The 18,106-nt window shown below is 47.3% G+C and overlaps 1 protein-coding gene and 1 long non-coding RNA gene across 3 annotated transcripts in view; one reads left to right on the forward strand and one right to left on the reverse strand.

Annotated features, from left to right (window-relative positions):
• LOC135378069 (GTP-binding protein GEM-like) overlaps positions 1–18,106 on the reverse strand; it is an 88,837-nt gene that overhangs the window by 45,090 nt on the left and 25,641 nt on the right. The window lies entirely within an intron of this gene.
• LOC135378072 (uncharacterized) lies at positions 1,014–1,833 on the forward strand. 2 transcript variants are annotated; one of them, XR_010418253.1, is made up of 3 exons: positions 1,014–1,218; positions 1,295–1,371; positions 1,523–1,833. It is a non-coding gene; the product is annotated as an uncharacterized LOC135378072 (long non-coding RNA). The 2 variants fall into 2 exon arrangements; XR_010418252.1 differs by having other exon boundaries at positions 1,014–1,371.

Here is an 18,106-nt window from a genome sequence, read left to right on the forward strand (position 1 = left end):
TTCCTTACCTGGCTTTTACCGAGGTGAAAATTTCACTTTTATTGTCACGTTCTACCACGTGAGCAGAAACGCATCTGCTTCCAAAGGTTCACAAGCGGGTGATTCTCGCAGACCTCACCATGCGAGAGTTAACGCAGCCAGAGAAACGACCGGCAATAATCGAGCTCGGTACTTCCTTTCCCGTTCGAAGGGGAATATGTCGGCAATAGTTTACGAGCCGTGCTCAGCACGTTTGCTGTAACCGGCTCCGATATGTATTCTGAGAAGTTCATAAAAGGATCCTACCTGCATTGCCTATGAACCCTGTCTCTGGGGGGTCCAACCCAAATGGTCATCGTAATAATGCTGCGCGTGTCACCGGCTATAAAGCGTCTGGGCAAAGTGGTAGCATGCCTTCGGGGCAGGTGACAGGATCTTCATTATCGGGTTAGTACATAATACGCACATACGTACATAATACCGGTGTACTCACGGATCGTCGTCCACCGTTCATTTCTTTTCCGATAAGTTCGCGTTTCATTTATGCCGAGCTGCATGCTCTGAGCAGTTGGCTATGAGTCGGAATTTTCGTATATACTTAACGGTTCCCAGTGAACATAGTTTATCGAAAGCCGAGCACGAAATACGACAATGTTTACGAGAACCTACAAACGTCTGTTTTCAGCAACGACTCCCAGCCAACACACATGGTTGACAGAATGTAAAATCCACGTTGAATATCGTTGAACAATGTGAAACGTGAATTGAGAACATGAATTTCACGCAGATTTTACGTAAAATTTCAACGTGCGAATTGTAATGCAGGAATTCAACGCTGGTTCAACACTCATATACCAGCAGCGGAATGGAGCACGTTATGACAGCGTTGATACTTACGCTGCAATTTAACGTAACTGAAAACGTAGAACGAACAACGTTGTTTCTGCACAAGTTTTACTTCAGGATTTCACATGCAAACTGCACACGTAGAAATCACGTTGGTTTATCATACGTAAAGCAACTGCATTATCCAATCCAATCCCATCCAGGATCCAATTCAAGTCAGTTCCTTTCAAAGCGAGAATCGGGGAAGCCGCACCAGACGCCATTCTCCTCAGATCGTAACCGCCATTAACTGATGCTGGCGTTTCAAGTTTATTTCTTTTTTGTGGCTCCTTCTTCTTTGTTTCGTGGCTTGTTTTGGTTTCGAACCGGGTTGTGCTGGTGACTGTGATATCGGTAAGCACAGGTTTCACTCGCACTGCTGGGATATACGAATCGGTTATGACGGTTACGGCGGCCTCTCTACTACCAGGAAGCTGGCTCAGAGATTATCGCCGCTGCTAGCAAGTCCAGTGTGTGCGTTTTATGAGTGATTCGTAGAAAGCGCAGGTATGTGCACGTCGGATTTCTGTTCATAATTGTGTTTACATTTGTAGAGTGTGCAAATAGGGTGACTGTTACATGGTGGGCTCCTGAATTGTTTTTCAGCGTTGTTGGCCGTTTCAAATTCGTGTGATAATTATCGTGACTTGTATTTCAGGACAGAGAGCGATGCGTGAAAGAAAGGCAGATGTTGAGCAAAGGGCGAGCCTGTACACAGACATAACGTAAGTTTTCTCTTAGCTGTTCGAATTGATCTTTTGCTTTGTTTGTGTTCTCTTTTATGCAGGCGTAGTCGCAAAGAAAGAAGACAGCCTGGATGCCGAAACGACGTGGCTTCCCGCGAGGTTCTAGTGCATTTCAACTATTAGAACGGTCAGTTAACTGCCTTTATTGTTCACAAGAGAGAGTATGGAAAAATGTAGCAGTGCTAATCAAATGTAAGGAGAATAAAACCTTTTGGCAAGCATATTCTTGTGTCATTATTTGCGACTATTATCAGGACATTATGCCTATTTGTGAAATAAAAGCATCGAGAAATAACATGTATTCAATAATAATTAAAAATGTAGTTACGTGTAATCTGCATTTTCATCGCACGTTAATTATACGTTGTCAGTTTGCTGTTGATTATTCCACCTTTTCAACGTTGGTATACGTTGAATTCACGCATAAACTACGTTTCAGTTACGTGGAATATGCGTTCTGGTCGCTGTTAATTTAACCCGTTTCTGCCTGTGACATTAGCCCGGTTGAATCAACGTTAATTGTTAACGTCGACCCTGCATTGACATGGTTGATTTTGAACGTGTTTTCAGCGTTGAATTTGCAATGTTGTGTTGACTGGGACTATTTTCGGGAATGAAAAAAATAGCCGAGTAGCGAAATTAAATAGGTTTCTTTTTTGTTTTTTCGGGGCGTTTCCCGTGCGAAATCGTTTTCCCGTGGGCGCCGCCATATTGAAAGCGCAGCGCCGTCTAGCCGGGGGAGCATGTTGAAAACTGTTTACCGCCCAGGCCAGACAGAAGGACAGCACACGTGTCGTGTGCTTCCTCCCTGGTATCGCTTTCCTCCTTTCTGGCTTGGGCGGCAAACAGTTTTCAACGTGCTCCCCCGGCTAGACGGCGCTGCGCTTTCAATATGGCGACGCCCACGGGAAAACGGTTTCGCACGGAAACGCACCGAAAAACCCTCTGTTTACGAACATGTGACGTCACGATAAGACTGGTTCGAGGTTATATCTTGCTGTGGTGGGCAAGGAGCGGGAAAAACACGTCTGCTGATAGGCCGAAAAGGCTGATAAGGTTGATAGGTGCCCACCAGCATGCTTTGCGCGGCGGCGAAACGTAATCGATGACGTAAGGGTGCAGGTCATCTATATATTCAGAAAACAGTGAGGAAAAATGTCAACTGAGCGGAAAATTAAAACTGGGGACATTCGATAGCTTTTTTTATGTACTGTTAAGACGATGAAAATATGCAAATAACATAAGCAGAGTAGCATATCTTTAAAGTCAGAGCTCAACCTTATATACCTTGACACTACGCGACAACGTTTGCTTTTCTACGAGCTTGGTTTGCCGTTTCGCACGAGAGCGTCGCATTAGCACGACAGTTTTCTAGAAAATTCGACTGTGAGTGTGTATTACAACACCTGACGCTGAATTTTGCTCTGTGATGCCAGCAGGAAATACGTAAGAAACTGGAAGAGAAAGAACGATGGTTGCGGGTTCAAACCCAGCCGAGGACGCCAGCAACTTGGTGGCAGGGTACAGAAATGCGCTCTGACACGCCGTCTTCCGCGAGGGACTACGGGGTGCCGTGTGCTGAGCTTTCAGCGCACGTAAAAGAACCCTCAGGTGGGCAAAATTAACCCATGCACAGACCGACCACTGTGGCGTCGCTCAAGATCACAGTTGTCTCGCGACGTAAAGCCACGAATTATTAAATTATTGAAGAAAGGCCTGAAAGGTCTGGGGATTGTTCTATGTTGCCTTTTTTCTTTTGTTTTGTTTTCTGCTGTATTGTTTCCCAATGTTGTACTGCTCCTCCCCCATTCAATGCCTCATGGCCCTGAGGGTATGGAAATAAATAAATAAAAGGCGAACGCCACGGTACGTGTAAACTAGCGAAATAGTGCATTACTTGTTCATGAAGGAACCAGTCTATCACTCTTGTAGCTCTCGCAAAACACGCTGACTGAGTGTCTTTGTCACTCATTGTTCTTATTGTAGTTAGGCATTTTTGTTTTTCTAAGTGATCTGCTAGCCGGCTCTCATAATGAGTGCCTATTTCTCTTTTTTTTTCTTATCAATTCAACTCAACTCAACTCTAGCGAAACAACTTATTTCCCATCAATCTCAATTTTTTTTCGACCGCATGACTGGACCAAGACGGCCAGCCATTTTAGAAGTCAACTTTTCAGCTTTCGTCCTTGCATGCGACAGGGACTAAAGAAACATCAAATGGAGCAATTAATTTTTATTGTAGCTCCGTGGTATCCTCTGAATAACCAAAATAACATTCGATGCTTTGGGACTGAGTACTCTCCACCTTGTTTTCAGCTGTCTACTGACCTGCCGGGAACACTATACTATACGAGGGGCGTCCAACAAGCTCTAGGCCTGACACAAAAAGGGGTACGTGTACTTCCACGGAAGTTATAATAAGGCATAGGCGCTCTTCAAGTTTGATGCTACCAGAACCTATATGAGCCAGAAATGGGGGGGGGGATATGTTTATTAGACGAAAAGGGGAAAAAAACGGGGAAAGGTCAGCCAAACGGGACGTCGGCTTGCTATTCCAGAAATAAGAAATAATAATAAATAAATAAAAAGATAAGAATTAAAGAAAGAAAGAAATAGGAAGGAATAAGAAATAAATAAATAAAGAAAGAAAATTAAGAAATAAGAAATAAAGAAAAAGAAAAAGGAAGTAGGGGGGGAAACGAAAAACTACCAGATGATGAAAGAAGGATGAGGTAGATTAAAGACAAAGATGACAAAAAAAGATGACTAACAAGCGGTGAAAGAATGATGAGATGAATCACAGAAGATGACTTTAAAAAGAAAGCATGAGGTTAATGCGTTGAAGGTGAGAGTGGGGCACAGAAGAAGAATGAGATTTCACGACTGAGTTCACAGGCTGTTCATCAGACCTGAGTCAGACCTGAGTTCTTGAGTCTCTCAAGAAAGTCAGAACTGCTTTGGTCACAGACTGCTGTGTGTGATCTCGTACTGGGCCGAGCAGAGTGGCCAGAGAAAAGTCCGTGCACCGCAGCTCGAGTAGGCGTCTTCTCAGCGTGGCTCGATGGGTGTCGAATCTGTGACAGTCGAGGAGAAGGTGTGGCACATCAGCTTCAACAGCGCAAGAAGGGCATTTGGGCGACTGGAGAATACCCATTTTACAGAGAAGTAGAGGTGTCCTGGCGACATTAAGGCGTAGTCGGTGTAGAATGGACGCTTCTTGACGCGAGCAGTGGTGTGTGGCAACGAAATCCATCGACGGGTCGATAGACCGGAGATGGTCGTTCAGTCGGACAGCGCCCTCTCGAAACTGCCGAGTGCCGTTATAACGGAGTCGCTGTGTCTGTAACCGACACGATGAGGCTGAAAGTGGTAGGAGACAGTTATTGGAGGTGCCGTCCCCATGTGCCCGACGTGCTAAGGCGTCTGCGCGGGTGTTTCCGTGCAGGCCGGTGTGACTGGGTACCCATTGGAAACACAGGCTATGACCAAAGGATAGAAGTCGGTTGTATATTGCGACTATCATGGTGTCTAGGCCGCCGATTGTTCTGGAACAATAATTTGCTAGAACTTCTAGCGCCACCTTACTGTCCGTGAACACAACCCAAGCGCCAGGCGGTGATACCGCTATGTGGTTCAACGCTGTCAGTATGGCGAAGAGCTCAGACTCTGTAGATGACGTTTCGTAGGGGAGCTTGTCCGCCACTTCAAGGTTTTCATTTGGCATATAAAAGGCTGCAGTAGATCCGCCTTGAGACACTGATCCGTCAGTATACACAGGGAGTCGTTGAGAGTACGCTAAGTTAAGGTGCTCCAGTGTAAGTTGGTGAGCAACAACGGGAGGTACAGAGTTTTTCTTCAGAAGACCAGGAATGTGATCACATACAGGAGGCCTGCGAAGAGTCCACATCGGCGGGGCAGAGGAAAGCACTGATGGCGTGGTGGGGAGGTGCACTTTCAGGCGGTCAACAGCAATACCAATGCTGGAGTCCGGACAGTCAATATCAATGACCCGAAGATGATGGTAAGGATGCTGTGTGAGGTACCGCGCATTTATTCGGAGAGTTTCCACGTCTCGTAGGACGCCTGCTGGAGTTTGGAGTTTCGCGTGCCTCTGCCAGGACAGAATAGGTCTCTGTCGTTCTAGGAACTCCCAAACAGACACGGAGGCTTCGGGCCTGAATATTGAGAAGCTCACGCTCTCCGGATATGCTGAGGCCGTGTAGAACAGGCAGGCTGTACCGCAATGTGCCCAGAATCAACGCTGTGTGCACGTGACGGAGGTCAGCGCATGAAGGGCCCCACGACGGTCCAGCAATGCAACGTAAAGCATTTACAAAACCGCTGGTCTTGGTGGCTATTGTTTTCACGTGCCGGGACCACGTCATGCCTCTGTCTAATGTCACGCCAAGGTACTTGCAATGAGGCACAAAGTCCAGCGGTGTCCCACTGACGAACAATGGATACCTTTGGAATGAGCGTCGGGTGAAAGCCATGGCAACGGTCTTAGCAGGAGAGACCGATAAGCCTCGGTCGGCAAGGTATTCTACAATAGAATCCAAGGCGCATTGTAACCGGCGTTGGACGGTGTCTCGACGGGTGGCAGAGGTCCATATGCAGATGTCGTCTGCGTACAAAGTGATGCGGGTATGATCACGAAGCTGGGCGGGAAGCGAAGCCAGAAATGGCCTATATGAGCGCTACACGGTTTTCCAGTGGCGGCCGTCGGCAGGTGGCGATCTGCGCAGTTGCGCTGAAATGGAGAGTGCTAACCACATCCATGGACAACCTCCAGCTGTTCAGGGCAGATCCCGCGGCCTTCTGTGCCCGGTTTGTGGCTGTGGATGAACCTGAGTCCACCACTTACAACCAGAGAGCAAAGCCCTGTCCAAACAGAAGAAACATCCCTTCTCCCCACCGCCGAAGGAGGCTCGGTCTGTTTAGAGTAGGGTTGCAAAAAATCATGATTTAGAAAAATGAAATAAATCGGATAAATTTGATTTTAGTCAGACTTGCTTGACTTGATGATTGAACAGGCTTGAACAGGCTTGATGATTGGCAATTTTTTCTCCACAGCAATGAAGTACGATGGCATGACAATGACAGCTTCGGTTTCGTTTCAACCATATGCGACACTCAGTGGAATGCTACAGAATCTACCCATCCCAGTCCAATCCACTGAAATATTTTTTTTTCCTGTGCTGTTGTTCATCTAGAGACGGTGGTGGTGATGGTGATGTGGTAAAGAAAAAAAAAAGATGATTCGTCTATAGAAGTGTTTCTCAATCAGGATTCCGCGAGCCTTGCCCTCGGGGGGGGGGGGGGGGATAGATTAAGATTTAGAACAGAAGACAGATTTAGAACAAAGAAAAAGAAAAGGGAGGAGAGGTCAGTCAAACGGGACGTCGGCTTGCTATCCCGCAAAGAAAAGCGAAAAATGAAGAGAAGAAGAATAAAACAAATAAGAAGAAAAGAATTAGGAAATAAAGTATAAACTAATAAACGGTGAAAGAAGGATGAGATGGATTAAAGAAAAGGATAACTTTAAAAAACATGTGAGGTTAATGCGTTGAGGGTGAGGGTGGGGCTCTGAAGAATGAGATGGCACGACTTGAATTCACAGGCTGTAGCCAGTCCCGAGTGGCTCGGGACTAACATCTCCATTCTTTTCTTTTACAAATCAATCAATCACGGGCTGTTCATGAGACCTGTGTCGGTCAGGAATGTCAAAACTGCTTTGGTCACAGACCACTGTGTGGGATGTCGTACTATGGTGAGCTAGTCGTACTGGGCCGAGCAGAGTGACCAGAGAAAAGTGTGTGCACCGCAGCTCGAGTAGGCGTCGTCTGAGCGTCGCTCGAGGGGTGTCGAATCTGTGACAGTCGACGAGAAGATGTGGAATATCAGCTTCAACAGCGCAAGTGGGCAGTCCTCGGGTTCCGCGAACGGGATACTGTTCATTGCTCGCGAGTGTAACTTGACCGCCTTCAAAGCTAGCTCTCTCTCGGACAGCCTCGGACAATGCTTGACATTTAATCGTTAGCACGATCGTTGGCACTGGGATTGACATCGAGATTGCAGCAGCAGGTTGCTGCGGCTGACGGTCATTGCAAAGTGTAGAGTCAGCTGCTGTCGTCTTTATCAGTGGGGGGGGGGGGGGGATATGTTTATTATATATAAAAAATAAGAGGGAAAGGTTAGCCACCGGTATGGCGGCTTGCTATTCCCAGGAAAAAAGGGGAAAAATAAAGGCAAACAAAAAGGAAAACAAATAAATAAAAAGAAAAACAAAAGAACAAAGAGGAAAACAAACATGAAACTGGTCACAGTTCACCCAGAAGGCCACAGGACCGCAGAAACTGGGCAAGTGCCTTTGTCACCTGACTGTATTGTGTGGGGCCTAGCAGCGTAGCTAGAGATAAGTCCGAAACCGTCAGGCGAGCTATGCGCGACCGTAGGAGGAGACGATGTTGGTGGTAACGAGTGCAGTAGAGGAGTAAGTGCGGGATGTCTCCTTCAACATGACAGGTGGGGCAGTTGGGCGACGAAAGGTGGCCCATCTTAAAGTGGAGCAGTGGAGTCCGCGCCACATTCAATCGCAGCCTATGAAGCAGGGACTCTTCCTCCCTGGGGTAGCGGCCTACCAGTGTGTGGGTCATCGTAGGGTCAATCGAGTGCAGAAAAGGGTTGGTCCTGGCAGCGTCTTGAAAGAAGGCCTGAGAGCTATTTCTGCAGTATCGGCGAATGGCTAGCTGACAGGCAGACTGGGTAAGTTGGACAGAAGTGACAGGCCCAGCAGCACGAGCAGACCTGGCCGCAGAATCGGCGATGGCATTCCCCAAGATACCAACGTGGCCCGGAATCCACTGGAACCACACACTGTGACCTAGAGACAATAGTTTGGCGTGCAGGCAAACGATCTCCGTGTAGATGTCATTGATAACCTTGGGCGAATACGATGCCACGGCCTCCAAGGCTGACTTACTATCCGAAAGGATAGTCCACGCTCTTGGTGTCGACGAAGAGGTGTACCGCAGAGCAGATAAGATAGCAACGGCTTCTGCTTCGGTTGATGAAAGCGTGGGCAGCAGCTTGAAACCGCGTTCGTATGCTTCCTCAGGAATGTAAAATGCAGATGATGACCCATCGGATGCCACCGAGCCGTCAGTGTAAATCTCCATTCGATTTGAGTGCAGGGAGTAGAGATGTTGCAGCGTTAGTTGGCATGCCACTACAGCTGGGACATGGCTCTTTTTCGGGAGACCAGGAACAGATGTGTGCACTGGGGGCAGACTTAAGGTCCACAGCGGCTCTGTATAGGAGACCAAGGTATGCGATGGTGGGATTTGTCCCTGTAGTCGCAGAACAGCTTGCTCGTACGCAGAAGCAGGGCAATGCTGCGTAACATCCCGAAGATGGTGACATGGGTGCCGTACAAGACAGCGTGTGTAAGTTTGGAGGGTTGCCGTGTCCCGGATGATAAGCACAGAAGGAACCCGCGCCTCGGCGATAGCAGAGAAGGTTTCCGTAGTCTTCGGAACTCCCAAGCAAGTCCGCAGGCTACGAGCTTGAAGATTAAGTAGTTGCCGTTCCTTGAATGGGGAAATACCGTGCAACACAGGCAAGCAGTAGCGTAAAGTGCCCGTTATAAGAGAGTTGTGTACTTGGAGGAGGTCGGTGCAAGAAGGACCCCAAGAGGACCCACTGAGGCGGCGCAGCACGTTAACATAAGAGCCTGTGGTGGCACCGAGGGCAGTAATCTGTCGAGACCATGTCAGACCCCGATCAATGATGACACCAAGGTACTTATACCAGGCAACAAACGGCAGTCTTGATCCTGTCAAGAAGAGGGGGTAGCTGCAGAATGAGCGCCGCGTGAATGCCATAGCCACGGTTTTGGTTGGCGATACCGATAGCCCTCGATCAGCGAGATATGACACAGTAGCGTCTAGAGCAGATTGCAGGCGGCGTTGTATGGTATCCCGCCGCACAGCAGAAGTCCATATGCAAATATCATCCGCATATATGGTGATGTGGGTATGGTTAGGCAGTTGAAGGGGCAGGTGTGCCATGATGACATTGAACAAGAGGGGGCTCAGAACACTGCCCTGCGGAACGCCTCGGCGCACAGGGTACGTGGCACTATCGCCCTCCCGCGTGCGGACAAACAAGAATCGGTCCGAAAGAAAATCGCGTAGCCATGAGAGTGTGCAGCCACCCAGCCCGGCTTCCTGAAGTGATGCAACTACTACGCTGTGAAGAACACTGTCGTAGGCTTTTGCGACGTCAAGAAACAGGGCAGCACTGACGAGTCCTTCCGACTTCGCTTGTTGCACAGAGGAAACGAGAGCTATCACATTGTCGATAGCTGATCTTCCTTGGCGGAATCCGGCCATTACCTCAGGGTAAAATCGTGTTGTTTCAAAGTACCAGTTCAGGCGGGCGTACACCATGCGCTCCATAACCTTCCCGACACAACTGGTAAGAGCGACTGGACGAAAGGCGTCCAGAGCGTGCGGGGATTTGCCCGGCTTCAAGAGAGGCACCACCACAGCAAGCTTCCAATCATCTGGGACTACTCCATCTTGCCAGCAACGGTTGTAGATCATCAGCAGTGTGCTGCGGGCATACTGGGGGAGATTCTGGAGTGCTTTGTAGGTAATGCTATCAGGCCCAGGAGAAGTATGAGAGGGGGATATCCGAAGCGCAGTGTCTAATTCGTGTGCGGAGAAGGGAGCGTCGAGACAGGGCTCCTGCGAAGTGTCCTGGACAACCGCGATAGCAAGAGCCGACGAATCCGCTGACAGTGGTATGGCAGTCCCGGTCCCTGTGGTGAGGAGGGCACAATAGTCGTTCGCAACCTGGCGTTCCGAGCGAGCGGTGGCAATTGCGAGGGCTTGAAATGGGTGCCGCTGGGCCACTGGTGTCGAAAGCCCCTTAATCACATTCCATATTTTTGATAGCGGTGTGCGCGGAGACAAAGAGGTTGCAAAACGGCGCCAGCGAGTAGCGGCAAGTTTAACCAAGTGACGGTGTATGAGTTTCTGGATTCGTCGAGCTTCAACAAGGTGACAACGAAGACCGGTGCGGCGAGCCCTCCGTTCAGCACGGCGACGGACAGCACGCAATCTGTCGTATTCAGCATCTACAGCCGAGAAGGAAGCGGGGAGGCGTCTTTCAGTAGAAGCACCATTTACAGCATCGACTACGGTTCGACAGAAGACAGAGATGGGTGCAGTGTCGACTGGCTGATTCGTAAGGGCCGGCTCAACGGTGCAGCGAAACATGGCCCAGTTTGTAGACTTAACGGAACGCGCTGGATGGGAGCGTTGCACACCAGAGATTCCAATCAAGAGAGGGAGGTGGTTGCTGCCGAGTGCGTCGGCTCCAGTCTGCCAAGAGAAACGTCGCACTATGGAAGATGACACAACCGTGAGATCCAAGCATGACGAGAGGCGTTGTGCCTGAATGAACGTCGGGGACCCGTCGTTAAGGACGCTGAGATGCATTCGCGTAAACAGGGCCGCCAATGGACGACCCCGAGAGTCACAGTGCGTGCTGCCCCAAAGTTCGTGGTGCGCGTTGAAGTCCCCACACAGAATATAGGGAGGGGGGAGGTTGGTAAGTATGTCTTCAAGATGGTGCACATTATAAGTTGACGCAGGTGGCAGGTATAGCGAAACGACAGTGACGTTCATGGACGCAAGACGCACAGTGCAGCTGACGTACTCGCAGTACCAACAGGTTGCAACGGTCGGCCGATGACAGGTAGATCGGAGCGGACAAAGATTACTGCCAAACTGCGCTCTTCATCAGGTCGGGAGACGAAGGTTGTGTAGCCGGATAGACGGAAGGCGTCGGATACACGGCTTTCAGACACACATATGAGGGGAAATTTATGCCGCCACACAAGCTGACGGAAGTCGGAGGCTTTAGATTGAAGACTCCTCGCGTTCCACTGAAATATGGCCGTCGAGGGATACGAGACTGCTGCACAGCGGAGTCCGCTACTGGTTGCCATAGCCGGCGGGGAAGTCATGTATAAAGGAGTCGGTCAAAGCCAGTGCAGATAAGAAGAGCCACAGCTGCAGAGAACACCCAACAGGAGGGAGGTGGCAGGTTGGTGATGGGGGAAGCAGTGACCAATAGCGTGAACAAGGCGATGAGTCGGTAGGGCAGAACATGCTAGGTCGTCGTCAGGGTTTGACATCGTGGCAAAGAATGTGTTGTGATTAAGAGCTATGACTGTGCCTGCGGCTTCGCCGAGGCACGACCGTTCTCCCCACTGGGTCCGAGAACTTCCGCCTTCCGACGAGGGTTCTTCCATGCCAGGCACATGGTCCACATTGAGCAGAGTAGCGCTCGAACGTTCAGAGACAGCGCTGGAGGAATCAGTCCTGAGTGCCTTGACGGAGGCACCCGCTGGCGACGTGGGCTTCCGCTTAGAGGAATGCTCATGGTTTATCAGTGGGGTTAACGCACAACTCAACCCGACAATTGCATTGCGTGGTGTGGTTCTCCGCAGCACGCTCTTGCTTTTCTCCTCTGTTTCGAACGCATTACAAACACTTGAAAATCGAAGTTGCTCTCCTGCTTGCATGAACCAAGGATTTACAAGCATCAATGGCAATCCACAACGCGTTAGGATTCTGAAATAGTTGAATGAATCCAACAAACCTCAAGCGACATTCCGCGACGGAACAATAAACAATTAAATAAATTATCAAATAATCAGTTATACAGAACAAATATTTGCCGTCTGTACGACATTAGGTGTAGTACTAAATGCCCCTAAAAGTACACTGTAAACTTTTTCACACCTTTAAAGGTGTGCGCTATGCACATTCAATCTGGTTGCGTAACATTGCATCTCCAGGATGATGTTTTACAAAATTCGGAAAGCATTACTAAAGATCAAGTGTCAGTGCAAATCTTGCTTTCATTATGTCTTGGATATCGTAGGTACGAGCTAATGCATATATGCATCGCTATCGATAATCGAGCACGCGCAAGTGCCTACAATACTGTTGAACAATGTTGAGATGTTGCAAGACTGAATTTTTGGAGGACACACAACACTCGAGTAAAGAAAATTTGTGCGAAACCGTGCTCCATTATGATGTTACCGAAATTACACCTAAAAAGGCGTGCGCCATGCACGCTATTACACCTTTAAAGGTGTGAAAAGATTTAGAGTGTAGCTCATTACTGTAAGAATACTATCTTGACAGACCGCAGCTTCTACCTCCAGCATGACCTGCCCTGGGATATCTAAAAAGGATTTAAGTTAGATACTAAATGCTGACGTTTTAAAAATATTTCAAAATAATGGTTGTAAGATACCAAGTTATTTCCAAAAGTATTGGAGATAGAGGATATTTAAGTTATGTGCAGGTCTGGTGTGAAGCGCAGCATATTGCCCGTAATCGTGTGCGTTACGGTGTCTGGTCGGATGCAGTATTGCTACTGGGTATCTGTGGGCGACACCATTGTAACAACGAATTATTCGTCTGAGCGTTGCTGGAATTATTACTACTAAATGTGTGTGCTCTTTTGACACGTTTTGAAGCTCCTTTCTGAATTTTGAATCATTTTCTTTTTCAGGAGAAATGATTCGAATTTAAATCATGTCGAATATCAGTCATTTAAATCACGATTAAAATTAGTGATTTAAAGCGGAATTATTTAAATCGTGCCACCCTGGTTTAGGGTCACTGAATAAGCTTATTTAGTGACTCTAGGTCTGTTCCATCAGTAAAGGCAAGTTGATGGGTACTGTTTTCGGGATCCAGAGTTCGTGCTGCTCTGCTGATTACATTGAGAAAGGGCAGACCATCACCGGGGGCCACTATACAACCCTGATTCATCGCTTGCGGGACGCCATCCTCCGGAAACTGGTCCCGTACCCACCAGGACAACGCGCCCCCACACCGTGCCGCTCTGGTGATGGCTGCTATCCACTACTGCAGCTTTTCTGTGGTCAACCATCCACCATACTTACTAGATCTCACCCCACCAGAGTTCCATCCGTTCCTCACAATGAAAAAAGAGCTCTCTGGTGTGCATTTCCCTCCTGATGATGACGTCATTGACGCAGTGGTACTGGGTGATAACCATTTAAGATCAGGCAGGCTGGTCCGGACGTGGTCTCAGATTTTGCTCGAGGAATTATATGTTGTTGGCTTATATCTCTAGTTGACGCCTTTTGTTTCAAGTCCATGTCTATTCGTTGCCGAGAAAAAAATGAAGCGTGAAGTAAAGTGGAAATCGCTTTTGCCGCACTTTTCGTTTTTCCGAAATTTGGCCACTCCTGGTGGAGACGCGACGCCGGGAAGAAACCTTTGTGTTATTTATTTTTGTCCACATAGAGGACAGTGGGCAGAGGTGTAAAAACATGGTCCACGAAATTTCATCGTTATGTAAAAAAAAAATGGCAAACTTGGCCGGTCTTCAGTTTACTGTTGTATTCAGGTCCGTTCTGCGTAGCGCCTGTTGAAAAGTTTCTGAGGTGCGCCCAGAGGTGGGAGGAAATTTATTGCGTTAACTTGTCAGTTGCCACGTATTAGCAAAAGAGCCACCACATTTATCCGAGGCTCTCCTACAAAACACGAACAAACAGAAGGAAACGGGGAAGAAGACAGTTGGGGAAAAACAAGTACGGTTCAGGTGGGATGTTTGGTTCAACAAGCCAGCCCCATAGTGTTTCTCTTACAAACCATTGTAGCTTAGTTTTAATGGTTCCATTAAGTGTTGGAAATCTCCGCCTCAGCGGCGGTGAATCGCCCACCTCATCATCATCCAATGTATGCGCGTGTGGGGGGTGGGGGTGGAAATCTTATACTGAGAAAAATCAAGCCCATTCCTTCGACGAATTCACGAGCCCAGAACGTGCGTGAACGAGGGTTCAATGTGGTAATGATTTCCTTTCAGTGTACCACTGCTGCTGCTCGGAGGCAGGATAGAGATGGATCGTGGCTTTTGCTTTTTTGGAAAACTTTGTGTAAAGCTCTTGCATAAGCCAAATATGACTCCATAAGCCATGAATTCATAAGCCAAAATATGAATCTAGTTTCTAGTACAAAGCTTTTAGTAAAAAGTACTCTCTCATTCGGGACCAGAGCTCATTGGTGGCAGTGTGTAGTTCCTCAGAATGTTGTGATGTGATAGAAAAAGAAAAAATATGGGGATTTAAGTTGCGACAAAGTCAGACTGGCTACCCCAGACCACTTAGCCGCAGTTGGTCGAAATTAATAAAGAGAAATAGAGACATAAATAGAAAGAAGGAGAAAACCCAGTATAGTTGAGGGCCGGGAGACAAACATCTCGAACTAGTGGGAACACTTAAGTGTTCCCACTAGATTGACCCACCCAACCCACCCAGTTCCCACCCAATTGACACAAACGAGGGACCAGAAAGCCTCACAAAATCTCAAAATGTTAAAAAGGAACAAATAGCAGCTGGCTTGATTAATTATTAAATTAAGAATAATTTCGAGCATGCATAAAGGCGAGAACCACTCTGTGGAATTCCCTGCCTTTAGCCCGACCTCTCTCCTTTCTCCCGCATTTGTTTATTTATTTGTCAACACATATTGCCATCTCGTTGTCGTAAATGTGGTGTTTCGTGTAATCGCAAAATTCGCTTCTGAACTCTCTTCCAAGCTGAACACAAGATTCCATTCCGCGAGGTATTACAGTTCGCACTTTCACTGTGGTCCTGAAGCTTATATGCTTATATGGCGGTGACATATAAGCGCAAGGAGGAATTCTGTGGGCGTTCTGCTAGCCTTGCAAAACCTAAAATATAAGTTTTGTGTCGATATTGTATTTTATATCATGTCATCATGTCGTGTGGGCATCAGCGGAAACGAGGACGCAGATCGAACAGCCGCAGGCGCGCACCAGTACACCCGGCGTGTCCCCATCATCTTGTCTCGGGGGGATCGAGACGGATGACTATCCATAAGGCTTGTGAACAGGAAACATCTGCCGTAAGGATGGCGGACACTTGATGAATGAAAAGTCATGTAGTCGTTTAATGTCATTTCATCCATTGAGTGTCCAGTAATATCTCTTTAATGTGCGCGGTGCGAGAGAAGATAAAAGCATTCCTCACCGGCACATAGACTACGCTTGGTGCAACCCCCCAGAGGACACAATGCTTACAAATAGAGTTCAAAGAAGAATAATGCAAGCCAGCATGTGTGACGTGGACTGAAGATTCCTACCTTTTGTTTGAGGAGGACTGAAAGGACGACACAGCTACACTAACTCAGAACCAGCAAAGAAGTGTTTAATTTTCACATTCCAGAACACATTAAGGGGGGAGGATGTTAAGAAGAGAGGGTTTCAGATCAATAGAGGGGTTACTAATACTTTCCGGTATGCGAGCCGCTTCCATGATGACACGTGCCCGAGTATCTTTTACCTGGTATACATACACTCAGTTTCGTTGAACAAGGGAGCGCAATTTGGACGCCCTAGTACATGTTTGGCGATTTCCGATGTTGTATCACAATTGTTAACAGCTAAGAAATGTTCTCTCAACTGGTCCACAACACATCGAGCAGTTTTCTGGACATAGCATGCTCCACACGATAACTGTATCTGGTACACCACAAACTTCTTGCAATGAGTAATAAACTACATAGCTTTTATTTTTTGTGTCACACACCCTTTTACTGTGGTTCATGGCGAATGGCGTTAAAGCTCTCATCCTATTTTTTACATTGTAAGCAACTCTTGATCCCATGGTAGATGCAAGTTTCCCCAAATAATGCGAAATCCAATGGAAAAAAGGTATGACAATAAAGTTCCTGGAAACATTATAATCTGTGTCCTGCATCATCCTTCTCGCACAATTTCCAAATTATCTGATTATGAGGTCATCGTCATACCCTGCGTCGTGCAACCTTTCACACAGATGTTTCACAGAGCTTGATATTTGATGTTCACATAAGTTCTTTAAACTCGAAGAAAGCACAGATTTTACAATGCCTCTCTTCACAGCTTTCGGATGCCAAATTCTCGCAGAAAGTAATGGTTTCGGATCAACCCTCCCTTACCAACAACATAACCCAGCAGAGGTTTCAAACGTGACATATAACCTGACCTGGCGTGACATCTTCGCCATGAATCACAGTGAAATGGTGTGTGACACAAAACATAAAAACCAGTTTATTCCTTGCAAGAAGGTTGTTGTGTACCAGATACCGTTATCGTGTGGAGCATGCTATGTTGGGCAAACTGCTCGATGTGTTGTGGACCGGTTGAGAGCACAATCCTTGGCTCTTAAGAATTGTGATAGAAACTCGGAAATCGCCAAACATGTACTAGGGTGTCCAAATTGTGCTCCCTTGTTTAACGAAACTGAGTGCATATATACCAGATAAAAAAGACTCGGCCACGTGTCATCATGGAAGCGGCATACATAGCTCGCATACCGGAAGGCATTAGTAACCCCTCTATTGATCTGAAACCCTTTCTTCTTAACATCCTCTCCCCTGAATGTGTTCTGAAATGTGAAAAATAGACACTTCTTTGCTGGTTCTGAGTTAGTGTAGCTGTGTCGTCCTTTCAGTCCTCCTCAAACTCAAGGTATGAATCTTCAGTAGTGTCCTTGCAATGATACCACATGGAACTTAGTAACCGTAGACCATTTAAGGTCCCGAAACTTGCCACACCGATATCTCAACAGCATGGCACTCAGCACCTGAGAAGTGGTAATGAATTCCAATGGCTACTGCGTTTATGATGGTTGCTATCAGAAGTAGCACCCTCGCCTACTTCCCCTTAGTATATTGGAGTAGGAACCTGCAGAAAACTGGGCAGCATCACCTCTGTTCAAGCGTGCATGTTATGTGGTGAAACGTACATAAGAGGGGCAATAACCACCACATTCATAATGTGGCCGGCTCACTTAGGAGCCCTGTAACGCCGACGCCACGCAAATAATGCATTATGTTTTCGCATATTCTGCAAGCGCAATCCTTTAGACAGTCAAGACTGGAAAGCACATTTCACGACGAGCAAGATGATACATTGCTCATCAGAAAGGGGGGGGGGGGATGTTTATTAAGAAAAAAGAAAGGAAAGGTCAGCCAGACGGAGGTCAGAGAGTTTTTAACAGACGCTACGCAGAACGGATCTGAGTAGAACAGTAAAGTGAACGACCGGCCAAGTTTGCCTTTTTTTTTTAGAACATACTATCAGCCAACAATGATACAACGAAAACAAGAGAGAGAGAGAAGATACAATGTAATATAATTCTACTCAAAAAATCTATCTAATGCTGACATGAAAGTGTCAACGCTAGCACAGTTTATCACAAATAAAGGTAACCGCTTCCACTCGCGAATGGTACGAGGGAAAAATGAATAACGGAAGCAATCAGAGTGAAAACTGAACTCAGTGAAAAGTTTATCATGAGCTCGCCGAAGTGGGCGACCGACCAACGGTTGCACATACTTTGACCTGTCGATACCTAACATACCACTGTG

This window comes from Ornithodoros turicata, chromosome 1 (genome assembly GCF_037126465.1).
Source record: "Ornithodoros turicata isolate Travis chromosome 1, ASM3712646v1, whole genome shotgun sequence".
Classification (NCBI taxonomy): Eukaryota; Metazoa; Arthropoda; class Arachnida; order Ixodida; family Argasidae; genus Ornithodoros; species Ornithodoros turicata.